This window comes from Phyllobates terribilis, unplaced genomic scaffold (genome assembly GCF_046119375.1).
Source record: "Phyllobates terribilis strain yellow unplaced genomic scaffold, ASM4611937v1 Scaffold_7__3_contigs__length_470593459, whole genome shotgun sequence".
NCBI classification, from domain to species: domain Eukaryota; kingdom Metazoa; phylum Chordata; class Amphibia; order Anura; family Dendrobatidae; genus Phyllobates; species Phyllobates terribilis.
This window is the reverse complement of record NW_027362767.1, coordinates 46,420,802-46,434,690: the sequence shown is the minus strand read 5'-3', so window position 1 is coordinate 46,434,690 and position 13,889 is coordinate 46,420,802. Positions and strand designations below refer to the sequence as shown.

At 44.0% G+C, this 13,889-nt stretch overlaps 1 protein-coding gene across 1 annotated transcript in view; it reads right to left on the bottom strand.

The window, feature by feature from the left end:
- The window catches only part of LOC141152851 (B2 bradykinin receptor-like), a 74,803-nt gene extending 61,157 nt beyond the window's left edge, over positions 1 to 13,646 (bottom strand). Inside the window, exon 1 of the mRNA XM_073637500.1 lies at positions 13,505 to 13,646. The gene's annotated coding sequence lies outside the window, so the exon portion shown is untranslated. The remainder of the gene's footprint in view (positions 1 to 13,504) is intronic.
- Positions 13,647 to 13,889: the final 243 nt, after the last annotated feature.

Sequence of the window (13,889 nt, the reverse complement as noted above, 5' to 3'; positions counted from 1 at the left end):
GTCGAGAGACCAGACCCGTGTAAAGGAGTTAAGAGACCAGATCCGGGAAAAGGAGTCGAGAGACCAGATCTGAGTAAAGGAGTTAAGAGACCAGATCCGGGTAAAGGAATTAAGCGACCAGATCCAGGAAAAGGAGTCAAGAGACGAGACCCGAGTAAAGGAGTTAAGAGACCAGATCCGGGAAAAGGTGTTGAGAGACCAGACCCAAGTAAAGGAATCAAGAGATCAGACCTGAGTGAAGGCCTCAGTGAAGGACCGAGAGAGACCAGATCCGAGTAAAGAAGTCGAGAGACCAGATCAGAGTAAAGGAGTCGAGAGACCAGATCCGAGTAAAGGAGTCGAGAGACCAGATCCCAGTAAAGGAGTCGAGAGACAAGATCCGAGTAAAGGAGTCGAGAGACAAGATCCAGGTAAAGGAGTCGAGAGAGAACAGATCCGAGTAAAGTAGTCAAGAGACCAGATCCGAGTAAAGGAGTCAAGAGACCAGATCCAGGTAAAGGAGTTGAGAGACCAGATACAAGTAAAGTAGTAAAGGGACCAGATATGGGTAAAGGAGTCGAGAGACCAGACCCAAGTAAAGGAATCAAGAGATTAGACCTGAGTGAAGGCCCGAGAGAGACCAGATCCGAGTAAAGGAGTAAAAGGACCAGATACGGGCAAAGGAGTCGAGAGACCAGATCTGAGTAAAGGAGTCGAGAGACCAGATCTGAGTAAAGGAGTCGAGAGACCAGATCCGGGAAAAGGAGTCGAGAGACCAGACCCGTGTAAAGGAGTTAAGAGACCAGATCCGGGAAAAGGTGTTGAGAGACCAGACCCGAGTAAAGGTGTTAAGAGACCAGATCCGGGCAAAGGAGTCGAGAGACCAGATCTGAGTAAAGGAGTTAAGAGACCAGATCCGGGTAAAGGAATTAAGCGACCAGATCCAGGAAAAGGAGTCAAGAGACGAGACCCGTGTAAAGGAGTTAAGAGACCAGATCCGGGAAAAGGTGTTGAGAGACCAGACCCAAGTAAAGGAATCAAGAGATCAGACCTGAGTGAAGGCCTCAGTGAAGGACCGAGAGAGACCAGATCCGAGTAAAGAAGTCGAGAGACCAGATCAGAGTAAAGGAGTCGAGAGACCAGATCAGAGTAAAGGAGTCGAGAGACCAGATCAGAGTAAAGGAGTCGAGAGACCAGATCAGAGTAAAGGAGTCGAGAGACCAGATCCCAGTAAAGGAGTCGAGAGACAAGATCCGAGTAAAGGAGTCGAGAGACAAGATCCAGGTAAAGGAGTCGAGAGAGAACAGATCCGAGTAAAGTAGTCGAGAGACCAGATCTGAGTAAAGGAGTAAAGGGACCAGATCCGGGTAAAGGAGTCGAGAGACCAAATCCGGTTAAAGGAGTCGAGAGACCAAATCCATGTAAAGGAGTCGAGAGACCAAATCCGGGTAAAGGAGTCGAGAGACCAGATCCGAGTAAAGGAGTCGAGAGACCAGATCCGAGTAAAGGAGTCGAGAGACCAGATCCGAGTAAAGGAGTCGAGAGACAAGATCCGAGTAAAGGAGTCGAGAGACAAGATCCAGGTAAAGGAGTCGAGAGAGAACAGATCCGAGTAAAGTAGTCGAGAGAACAGATCTGAGTAAAGGAGTAAAGGGACCAGATCCGGGTAAAGGAGTCGAGAGACCAAATCCGGGTAAAGGAGTCGAGAGACCAAATCCATGTAAAGGAGTCGAGAGACCAAATCCGGGTAAAGGAGTCGAGAGACCAGATCCGGGTAAAGGAGTCGAGAGACCAGATCCGAGTAAAGGAGTCGAGAGACCAGACCCGAGTAAAGGAATCAAGAGATTAGACCTGAGTGAATGCCCGGGAGAGACCAGATGCAAGTAAAGGAGTAAAGGGACCAGATCCGAGTAAAGGAGTCGAGAGACGAGACCCAAGTAAAGACCCGAGAGAGACTAGATCTGAGTAAAGGAGTCGAGAGACGAGACCTAAGTGAAGACCTGAGAGAGACTAGATCTGAGTAAAGAAGTTTAGAGACCAGATCCGAGTAAAGGAGTCAAGAGACCAGATCCGAGTAAAGGCGTCAAGAGACAAGACCTGAGTGAAGAGCCGAGAGAGACCAGATCGGAGTAAAGGAGCCGAGAGACCAGATCCGAGTAAAGGAATCAAGAGACCAGACCCAAGTGAAGACCCAAGAGAGATCAGACCTGTATGAAGACTAGAGAGAGACCAGATCCAAGTAAAGGAGTTGAGAGACCAGATCTGAGTAAAGGAATCAAGAGACGAGACCCACGTTAAAGCCAGAGAGAGGCCAGACCTTAGTGAAGACCAGAGAGAGAGGCTAAAGCTGGGAGAGTTGAGCCGAGTGAGTCAAAGCAGAGAGAGAGACTTCTAGGCCGCAGCGGAGGGACGCATGGTACAAAGTGGGGACCAGGGCCGTGCTTAAGGGAATGAAGATGGCCAAGTAAGTCACCAACCTGGGACTTGCGGCCTAGCGGGTAGTAAACAATAATTCTTTCTATGAGGTAAAACATTGCTTAAAAACAGGCAGGAAAATTAATTGATTAAAATGTACTTTGTGGGAAAACCTCTTTAATAATAGAATGATAGTGTGCAAACAGCATTGTGTCGATATCCTGTTCATCTGTATTTCTGTATTCTTTTAGTAACATAACTTGTTTCATTTTCACTATTTGCTCTATCCGCTGATATTGTGCCCTGTAGTTATGTTAATCAAGTAAATAGTTGTTAACTTCAGTACCACTGTCTCCTTATTGTCTGCGCTGCTGTATCCGCATGCCTGTTAACATATGTATCCATCTTCTTTCTATCTATCTACAGTGGCTTGAGAAAGTATTCGCCCCCCACCCCCTTTACCATTTTTCATGTTTTGCTACTTCACAATCTGGAACTTCACTATTTTTCTGAGGGTTTACATCAGTTCATGTAAAGAACATGCCGACAACTGAACATTTGGTTTTCTTCTTATTTTGAAGCAAACAACAAAGAGGACAAAATAACTGAAAACTTCAGTATGCAAAACTATTCACCCCCCTAAAGTCAGTACTTTGTAGAGCCTCCTTTTGTGGCTATTACAGCTGCAAATCGCTTTGGATAAGTCTATGAGCTTTCCACATGTTGCCACTGGTATTTTTGCCCATTCCTCAAGGCAAAACGGCTCCAGCTCCTTCAAGTTAGATGGTTCCCTCTGGTGAACAGCAATCTTCAAGTCTGACCACAGATTCTCCATTGGATTAAGGTCTGAGCTTTGACTCGTCCACTCCAAAACATTTCCACATTTCCCCTTACACCCCTTGAGTGTTGCTTTAGCCGTATGCTTTGGGTCATTATCTTGTTAGATGGTGAACCTCTGTCCCAGTCTCAAATCACTGACAGACAAACAGGTTTTCCTCAAGAATATCCCTGTTTTTCGCACCATTCATCTTCCCCTCGACTCGGACCATTTTCTCTGTCCCTGCTGATGAAAAACAAATCCCCACAGCATGATGCTGCCACCACCATATTTCACTATGGGGATGGTGTTCTTGGGGTGATGAGCTTTGCTGGTTTGGCGTCAGACATAGCGTTTACCTTGGTGGCCAAAAAGTTACATTTTGGTCTCATCTGACCAAAGAACCTTTCTCCATACATTTAGGGAGTCTCCCACGTGTCTTTTGGCAAACTCAAAATGAGCCTTACAATTTTTCTGTGTAAGTAAAGGCTTTTTTCTGCCCGCTCTTCTATAGAGGCCACCTGTATGGAGGGTATGGCTTATTGTGGTCGTATAGACAGATACTCCAGTCTCTGGTTGGGAACTCTGCAGCTCCTTCAGGGTTACCTATTGTCTCTGTGCTGCCTCTCTGATTAATGTCCTCCTTGCCCGGGCTGATTGGGATATTTTTTAATAACCCAACCCTGACTTGTACTTCTCAAGAACTTTGTCCCTGACTTGTTTGGAGATCTCCTTGGTCTTCATGGTGGTGTTTGGAGATCTACTTGGTCTTCATGGTGTTGTTTGGAGATCTCCTTGGTCTTCATGGTGGTGTTTGGAGATCTCCTTGGTCTTCATGGTGGTGTTTGGTTAGTGGTGCCTCTAGTTAATGTTGTTGCAGTCTCTATGGCCTTTCAGTAAAGGTAAAGTGTATATACTGAGACATGTGACATTAGATTGCACACAGGGGGACGTCCTGTCACTAAGCATGGGACTTATGAAGGGAATTGCTTGCACCAGAAATTTTTAGAGGCTTCATAGCAAAATGGGTGAATACATATGTGTGGCACCCCAGGGGTCTGGTTGCCACAGTAATAGAAATATTATGTCTGAGAGCAAGTAGGAGGTTTCTCTGGTCAGGAGCCCTAAGCATGCAACACTGCCCGCCCAGACCTGGGAGGGGAGGAATCTGCCCTTATAAACTGGGTCTGGGGCGGGATTAGGGAGTCAGAGCCTGGAGAGGGAAAGATACATCAGGAGCTCTGTAGGAACAGTAGCTGAAGACCAGGGGCTGGAGCTGAGCAGAGCTCGCCCTGGCTGAGGACACTACAACCGGACACCGGAGTCCGAGGCTGTGGGGACTGATATACACCCAGCAGCAGAAACCAGCCGGCAGGGGATTCCAGGTCCTCTGGCCATAGAAGCCCGGAGGCTCAGTCACAAGGAAGGGACCAGCGCCGCCATCCAGGAGAAGAGGCTAACAGAAGGCCCCAAGTCACCAGCCATACGGGTGAGCACCACACGGTATACTCAGGGACGTGGGCTACTTGTAACCGCTTACAGCAAGGTAGCCAGGAAAGAGTGCAGATAGACGGGGAGGCCTACAACTCCGCCTGGCCAGGGGAGATCCTGCTTGCTCACAGACTGACCAGGCCTCTACCGCTAACCAGTACTCCCGGGAGGGTCTGCTTTATAACACCAGTAAAGACCCTGAACTGCACTACACGTCTCTGTGCTTCTTTGCCGCACCAGCACTACCAGTGCTGGGACGTTCGTGCACCATCACTACCATCATCCACACTAACTGCCCTGAGGCTATACTCCTCCTGTGGGGAGTCATCCCATTCTAAGCTGCACACATAATACCAGCCTCAGCGGTCTGCCCTGCAGCGGCGGTCCCCACTGGCCGCAATCCACGGGTGGCGTAGTCGGACAATTATCGTACTAATAAGCCTGCCACTGGTTTGACCACCCTGAGCCACGGACCAGGTCACCGCTACACTGAGACTACCACCCCTAGCATCCCACCAGAGGCCTGATTCCGGGTTCCCCACGTGGCCCAGGGGGCGAGTCATATGCACATGCCAATCTTTAGTTATTTGATCCCATGCATTTATTTATTCCTATATTTTTTTCACTTCACCACCTTAGATTATTTAGTGCTGAAGCATCACACACAAATCAGATCACACAAATATTTAAACACAGGTTTTAATGTAATTCCCCAGTATCCCCCCATTTATCCTCTTCCTCTGCACTGACGCTCGGTGGGCTGGAGGAAGCTGAATCACAATATGAAGCTTGTATGACGCGTCTCGATCCCTCCATCCTTACGCCACCGCTATTTCTTTAGATGAAGACAATCACTGAGACATCATTGTTTCCACCATGTAATCGGCAGTACAAGGGACCACCGCTCTGATGTGAGACCCCCCACCCCACACAAACAGCATCCTGTATGTCACCTTAGAGTGACCTTGGAGATTAACCCCTTTAAAGCCCACGGCGTACTAATACGTACCTGCGCCCTGGGCTTTAAAAGCCAGATATGTATTAATACGCCCTGGCGATTACGCCCCCACACAGGCTGTGCGGGCGCGAGCGCCACCGGGTGTCAACTGATAGTACCAGGTGTCAGCTGTGACAATGTGCTGGGAGCGGTCCCGCACCGCTCCCTGCACATTAACCCCCGGAATGCTGCGATCAAAGGTAAGCGCCGGTACTCACCTCTTCCCCGGCGTCCCGAGCTGTCTAAGGCCGGGTCCCGTGGTTGCCATGGTAACCCGGATGTCATTATGACAACATCCGGGTCACCAGACAGCCAGAAGATACTTTGATCATGCGCAGTGCACGAACAAAGTATCTTCTGCATCTGCAGCGCTGACAGCCTGTATAGCACAGGGATGGTGCTCCATCCCTATGCTATACAGGCGATCAGAGTAATAAAAAGTGAAAGTCCCATAGTGGGACAAAGTATAAAAGTAAAAAAAAGTGTTAGAAAATGAAAAAAAAAAAAAAAATTGTAAAAATATTTAAAAAAAAAATAAAAAAAATAATCCCCCCCGAAAAAAATATAATGTACCCATCAATAAATATTATTATGAAAAAAACAAAAAAAACGATAAAAGTACACATATTTGGTATCGCCACGTCTGGAACGACCTGACCTATAAAAATGTCTCACTAGTTAACCCCTTTAGTGAACACGGTAAAAACTATAAATAAAAAACGAATCAAAAATCGATGCTTTATCATCATACCGCCAAACAAAAAATGGAATAAAACGCTATAAAAAAACCGAATATAAATAAAAATGGTACCGCTGAAAACGTCATCTTGTCCCGCAAAAAACAAGCTGCCATACAGCTCCATCAGCCGAAAAATAAAAAAGTTATAGCTCTCAGAATAAAGCGATGCAAAAAATATTCTTTTTTCTATTAAATAGCTTTTATTGTGTAAAAGCGCCAAAACATAGAAAAATGATATAAATGTGGTACCAGTGTAAACGTACTGACCCAAGAGAATAAAGCTACCTTATCAATTTTACCACACGCAGAACGGCATAAAAAAATGTAAAAAAAAAACAATTCCTGAATTGTGGGTTTTTGTTTATTCTGCCTCCCAAAAATCAGAATAGAAAGCGATCAAAAAATGTTACGTGCCTGAAAATGGCACCAATAAAGACGTCAACTTGTCCCGCAAAAAACAAGCTGTCACATGACTGTCAGCTGAAATATGGAAAAATTATAGCTCTCAAAATATGGCGATGCAAAAACTAGTCTTTGCAAAAAACAAACAAACCGTATTTAAGTGTGTGACAGCTGTCAATCATAAAAACCCGCTATGAATCTGGTATCACTGTAATCGCACTGACCCGAAGAATAAAGTCGTCTAATCACTTATACCGCACGAGGAACGGCGTAAAAAATAAACTCTAGGGTTAGGGTTGTGCTAGGGTTAGGGTTGTGCTAGGGTTAGGGTTGTGCTAGAGTTGGGATTTTTTAGAAGGTAAAGAAAAAAAATGATGACGATATGGCGACTAGTGTTGAGCACAAGTGCTCGCTACTTGAGTTTGCATCGGGTGCTTGAGTGACATGCTCGAGTCTCTGCCCCATATGCTTCGCGGCCAAAAAACCTCGCTGGGATTGCCTGCCATGCACGAGCGATCCCTGTATGTTTTTTTTGGGTTTCTAACAACCGTAAAACATGCGGGGTAGGAATTTGAGCATGTCACTTGAGCACCCGCGATGCATGGTGCATACCCGAGTACGCAATGCAAACTCATGTAGTGAGCACTTGTGCTCAAGACTAATGACAACTTATTCAATATGATGACCTAATGTTATCAAATTCTGTGTCGTACCTCTGGGTTCAAAATGTTCACTATAAGTGAGGGGTCTAGTTTCCAAAATGGTGTCACTTTTGGGGGGTTTCCATTGTTTAGGCACATCAGGGGCTCTCCAAGCACAACATGGCATCCGCTAATTATTTAAGCAAATTTTACATTCAAAAAGTCAAATGGCGGTCCTTCCCTTCCGAACCTTGCCGTGCGCCCAAACAGTGGTTTTCCCACACATATGGGGTATCTGCTTACTCAGGAGAAATTGCACAACAAATGGTATGGTGCAATTTCTCCTGTTACCCTTATGAAAATGCAAAATTAGGGGCTGAAAAACATTTTTGTGGGAAAAATGTAAAAATTTTATTTTTACGGCTCAATGTTATAAACTTCTGTGAAGCACCTGGGGGTTCAGGTTGCTCACCACACATCTAGATAAGTTTCCTAAGGGGTCTAGTTTCCAAAATGGTGTCACTTGTGGGGGGTTTCCACTGGTTAGGCACATCAGTGGCTCTCCAAACACAAAATGGCATCCGTTAATTATTCAAGCAAATTTTACATTCAAAAAGTCAAATGGCGCTCCTTCCCTTCCGAACCCTGTCGTGCACCCAAGCAATGGTTTTCATCCACATATGGGGTATCTGTGTGCTCAGGAGGAATTGCACAACAAATTTTGGGGTCCATTTTTTCCTGTTACCCCTGCGAAAATAAAAAAATTGGGGTCTAAAATAACATTTTTGTGAAAAAATTTAAATGTTCATTTTTTTCTTGCACATTCCAAAAATTCCTGTGAAGCACCTGAAGGGTTAATAAACTTCTTGAATGTGATTTTGCTCTCCTTGAGGGGTGCAGTTTTTAGAATGGTGTCACTTTTGGGTATTTTCTGTCATAAAGGCCCCTCAAAGTCGCTTCAAATGTGATGTGGTCCCTAAAAAATGGTTTTGTAAATTTTGTTGGAAAAATGAGAAATCGGTGGTCAACTTTTAACCCTTACAAATTCCTAACAAAAAAAAATTTGGTTCCAAAATTGTGCTGATGTACAGTAGATATGTGGGAAATGTTATTTCTTAACTATTATGTGTGACATATCTCTCTGATTTAAGAGCATGGAAGTTGAAAGTTTGAAAATTGTGAAATTTTCAAAATTTTTGCAAAATTTTTTTTTTTTTACAAATAAACGCAAGTTATATCTCAGAATCAGGGGGATCCGTTGAAGCGTTCCAGAGTAATTACCTCATAAAGTGACAGTGGTCAGAATTGTAAAAATTGGCCTGGTCATTAACGTGCAAACCACCCTGGGGCGGGGGATGTGAAGGGGTTAATGAGGTTTTCTTATCTTATAAAATTATGACATATTACTTGGATATGAAATCACTTTATGATCGGTGGGGTCTGACCCCGAGGACCCCCACATTCCAGAGAATGAAGGAACAGCCCAACCATCTGACCATCTTTACCCATATGAATGGAGAGGTGCTGCAGTTAGCCAAGTCTGATGAGGGTCCACAAGGTCAGACCCCCACCCCACTGATCATAAAGTGATGGCACATCCTTACAATAAATCATGATTACTTTATATCTATATATATAATCGTCTTATCCCGTCTGTCTGTCTGTCTTTCTGTCTGTCCTAGAAATCCCGCGTCGCTCATTGGTCCGGCAGCGGCCAATCAGCGCCGCGGGATTTCTGAAAAAAGATGGTGGCCGTTAGCGGCTCATCTGGCGGACGGAGGTCAGCGGCGATGCAGCGGGGAGATGAGCGGCGCTAGCAGCACAACTACCCCGACCTCCATGCGGCTAACGTGGGAAGATCAGCGGCTTGGCCCGCTGATCTCCCGACAGCAAGTGTGAACGGAGGACCGGGGAGCGGTGCCGCCGGTCGGGATGCTTCTGCTGTGAGCAGCCGCTCATCTCCCGGCTTCTCGCAGCAGAAGGAGCCGCACAGGCAGCGCCGCTCCCCGGTCCTCGCTAATACGGAGCCGCACAAGTACCGCCGCTTCCGGGCCCACACTAATACGACGCTGATTGGTCGCGTCAGCGAGATGGCCGGCAAATTTAAACGCCGCTCTGCTGATTGGTCGCGGCCGGCCACCGCGACCAATCAGCGATATCGGCGGTAAATTTAAACGCCGCTCTGCTGATTGGTCGCGGTCGCCGGCCGCGACCAATCAGCGATGTAGGCTGCAAATTTAAACACCGCTCTGCTCATTGGTCGCGGTGGCCGGCCACGACCAATCAGCGAGATGGGCGGCACATTTAAACGCCGCTCTGCTGATTGGTTGCGGTGGCCGACCGCGACCAATCAGCGAGATTGGCGCTAAATTTAAACACCGCTCTGCTGATTGGTCGCGGCCGCCAGCCGACTGCGACCAATCAGCGAGATTGGCGCCAAATGTAAACACCGCTGTGCTGATTGGTCGCGGCCGTCAGCCGCGACCAATCAGCGAGATTGGCGCCAAACTTAAACAACGCTCTGCTGATTGGTCGCGGCCGCCTGCGACCACTACCAATCAGCGATTTTGGCGCCAAATTTAAACACCGCTCTGCTCATTGGTCCCGGCCACTGGCCGGCCGAGACCAATCAGCGAGATTGCCGCCAAATTTAAACAACGCTCTGCTGATTGGTCAATTTTATCGCCAAATTTAAACAAGCTCTCCGGTCCTCACTAACACAGTTCGCTGATTGGTCGCAGCCGCCACCCGTGACCAATCACCGATATTGCCGCCAAATTTAAACACCGTTTTGCTGATTAGTCGCGGTTGCCGGCCGCGACCAATCAGCGATTTTGGCGCCAAATTTAAACAACGTTCTGCTGATTGTGCCCGGTCGGCCGCATACATATTCTAGAATACCCGATGCGTTAGAATCGGGCCACCATCTAGTCAGATTATAAAGGACTTTACAATGTTTAATAAATAAAAGTTTGATACAATGAAATGTTCTGCAACTTTCTGACAATCTCGGTGCTTTCATTCATTGCCGTTTTCCCCCTGTTTGCTGGGAGTGAATAGGGGGACATTATTTTTCCTAATACTTTTTCCAGCTGAGTTTTTTTCCTACAATTATATCTTTTATGGATTCCAGACTGATACATTGTAACAAAACGAAGACAGATGGTGCTGCAGTGTTCACCACACAGAGGATTATAGGATTAGATATAAGAGAAACAAACCCTCCGCTGTGAGATGTATGAGGTCTAGTCAGGGATTTGGTTGGTTTTTTTTTTAGCTTTTAGGTGTAAATTAACTAATTTTTATTCACTGACAGCAAGTAGAGATCTGGATAATAGTGACACAAGGGATATTAAAAAGTTGCAAAACTTTTTATTGTGCAGTGATTTATCACTTTCCAGGGCATCATAAACTGGCAACAGTATAACAGGCTAATAATGTTTTCGGGAGTTGAGGTTTCTTGCGGCTTCTGCTATTGAATATTTCAGCATTCAGAGGAGTCCTGGAGTCACCAGTAATGGCCGCAGATGGTACAAGTCACTGCTTCTGGTAGTGTCAAAGTCATTTCCGTGTCTCCTGCTATGTATTATGCAGTTGGAGCAGAATACAGTGACGTATTTGCTTACTGCAGAAACCAAATGGCTCTCTATCAAATTCTTAAAGGGTATTCCACAATAACAATGACATATATAGTTCTTCACAAGCCTAAATAAAGATGCGGAGACATATATGCACCATTTCTTAATGAATATAAGATAATGGTGAATGTTTTGCCTGGAGCAGCCGTCATTATCAGTATCACAAGTTTATGCAATAGTCTCCCTGCATGCCTGGAGTTGTAGTTTTTCAACAGAATCCATGAGTAAGATATAATTTATCCTCTGTTTGTTACTAAAGGATATCAAATAATATATTCATTTTGGTGGTAAGGCCCTTTAAGAACAGTCACATTGCTCTAAATTCTACATATGGACGCCTAGCTAAAGCCATCAATGTGCATTATAGTTGCTGCGTGGCACATTTGCAACCCATATGTCTCAAGGTTAAACTTTATAACTTTTCACTGCATTAAAAAAGTGGTAATCATACTACCCAAGTAGCATCTCTCTAAACCCCGAGAGCGCAACACTTCTGATCCATTTTTATGACACTAGTCCCATGATAATTCAATCACAGAAAAACCAATGAAGTGTTTACAATTAATATGATATCTTTATTAATTGATATATTTAAAAAAAATACATTGAATGAACCACATTAAAAACATTAAAAAGGTGCCTCCACTCAGACAAAGGGGAGACTTACTCAGAGAAAATTCCAAATTGATTAATTATATAACAATATGGTTATCCAAATTTATGCACAAAAACCTTTTTGGAGGAAGAAACCAATTTGAATTTTCCTCTAGTATTAATCAAAACTATAAATCGATTGAATCATGTACTTATCTCATAAATCAGATAGTCAGATAATTATTGCTTGAAAAAAGAAATATTATTGTATTCATGTGCATGTTTATATTAGCAAACATGTGACCCTAAACAATCAATAGGTCATCCACCGGACAGCGCTCTGAACTGACTCCACTCACCCCGACGCGCGTTTCGCCTTTCTTCTTCTACAGGAAGCCTGGTGGATGATCTAACAGGTAATCCTTGACATAGTCAACATTTATAGTGCTGCAGTGGAGCTAGTTGCACGGTACGTATTTAGGCAGTGCCTGACTGATGTTCCAGTAGGTAACTTTTAGCACTGCCAATATTTATATCACTTTATTAAAGCCAGTTGGCAGGTTTCTAAGTTGACAATTTAGTGGGTAACTTTTGGCTTTATCAGAATTTATAATGCTCCATTAAAGCCAGTTGCACGATATGTATCTAGGAGGAATATTTGACTTTTGATTGTTTAGGGTCATATGTATGCTAATATAAACATGCACATGAATACAATAATATTTCTTCTTTCAAGCAAAAATCATCTGATTTATGAGATAAGTACATGATTCAATCGATTTATACTTTTGATTAATACTAGAGGAAAGTTCAAACTGGTTTCTTCCTCCAAAAAGGTTTTTGTGTGTAAATTTGAATAACTACATTGTTATATACGGTAATTAATCAATTTCGAATTTCCTATTTGCCTTATTGGAGGCACCTTTTTAATGTTTTATTGTGGTTCATTCAATATTTTTTTTTAAATATATCATTTAATAAAGATATAATTTTAATGGTAAACACTTCATTGGTTTTTCTGTTATTGAGGTATCATGGGACTAGTGTGATAAAAATTAAAAAAGTGGATTAAACTAAAGCAAAAGTTTGAGAACTTCTCAACATTTGCACCAGGAATTCGCCAAACAGTGCTCCACGCAACCACCATCTGCCAAAGGATGTCCTTTAGGCACACAAGTATACAACGGACCAATATGACCTTTTTTCCACCGATGAGACCAGACTATTCCATACAAAGACAAAGTAAAATTGTGTATAATGTCTTTTTTTTTTTCCATTGAGTCCTATAGACTTGCTATTTATGCCGCCATACAAGGGGACGGCGGCACGTATTGCCCTTCCGTCAGAGGTTCACGTCCAGGAAAACCCCATAGAGTAAATATTATATTACATCCTTATGTCCTTATGGTTATTAAGTTAATGGAAGTATCAAACGTAAAACACAAAAAAAAAGAAACAAATTCTATCTCTGAGTGGTAAATAATCGAACTTGTTTTCATGTGTTTACAATTGAAGCAGTAAATAAATAAATAAAAAATGATCTAAAAATGTGTAAAAGTGAAATAAAAATACATAAAAAAAGCCTAAATGCAAAAACGATCCTCCAAAGATGCATTTTTACCTAATACATTTTTATGGATTTCTGCCCAAAACGTTAAGACATCGAGCTCAGTTATTTCACAACAAGTTTCTCAGTTTCTACTTTGGGAAAAAAAAAATAATGCAAATGTTTAACAGAAATGTTACTAATAGTAAAGTAAATAGTACGTAATAGTATAATAAATGGCTTACTTTGTGACAGCAGTGTAGGGAGGTCCCCGGTGTCTTCTCTCCCGGACACAGGGGTCTTCTGTTTGCTGTTGAATCCTCTGTGGGTTTGGAGAGTTTGTGTCAGCGAAGAGAAGTGAGCACGAAATTATACATGGAGAACTTGTTATCATCACACCCCTGCCTGGAAGAGAGAGGAGGGGTCACACAGCTGGACTCCCAGATACAGTATATACAGTATATACCTCTGCGGATATTACATATTCTAGCATTATACCGTACACACGTGTTCTCCATTATGAGCTCATTGTATGAGTTTCCTCCTGTTAATATTCTGCTCCTACAGGAGCGCGGCTATAGGGGGGCAGAGGTAGCAGTAGCCCCCCAGCTCTGGTTTTCAAGCCTTTGT